This window comes from Chrysochloris asiatica, unplaced genomic scaffold (genome assembly GCF_000296735.1).
Source record: "Chrysochloris asiatica unplaced genomic scaffold, ChrAsi1.0 scaffold00033, whole genome shotgun sequence".
NCBI classification, from domain to species: Eukaryota; Metazoa; Chordata; class Mammalia; order Afrosoricida; family Chrysochloridae; genus Chrysochloris; species Chrysochloris asiatica.
The window spans coordinates 763,261-763,970 of NW_006408551.1; positions in this window are offsets into that span (position 1 = coordinate 763,261).

Sequence of the window (710 nt, forward strand, 5' to 3'; positions counted from 1 at the left end):
CAGACATTTTATCCTTGATGTTTATATTTAATTTTTATTTTTTTAAAAAATCTGTATTTCAGGTACATGGATATTCTCAACATTTCTCCAAAGTAGCTTCTGTGAACTGTAGTCATCCCATTCTCTTTGTTTTCTAAAGTAATATCTGAAACATTTTTGCATTTTATAAAGGAAATATGTAAATAGGTTTCCGAAAACTCATTTTGTGAAATTAAATCAACTACATAATAGTACATTTTAAGATACAATAATACCCTTCCTTTAGTTGGGAAAATATAGGGTAAAGCAATTGTTTTACTTTAAAAATGTCAATGACATCCAAGCATTTAAAATATAAGTAATTTTATGCAAAGACTAAATAATATGAATAATGGCATTAAGTTAAAATATGAACATGAGTTTAAAAAGAGAATATTTTTACTTTCAGTATGGAGCACATAGAGAATCAAGGAAACATGAAATATTTCTATTATAACAATATAGAAATGGTGAATAAAACATTCTTTTGCATCTGTGGCTATAACATTTGGAAGTTGTTAATAAAGGTGTCAGAAAGAATGAAGCAATTAAAAAGAGAGTGATGGTCTGTAAATAGAGTGCAACTTCTCAGAAGATGATAGACTGAAGGATAAGACTGGAGTGAAGGGGTTCTATTACGTCCCCAGGGATTTTGGATTAAACTCTCAGGATCAACGTAGGGAGAACACAAA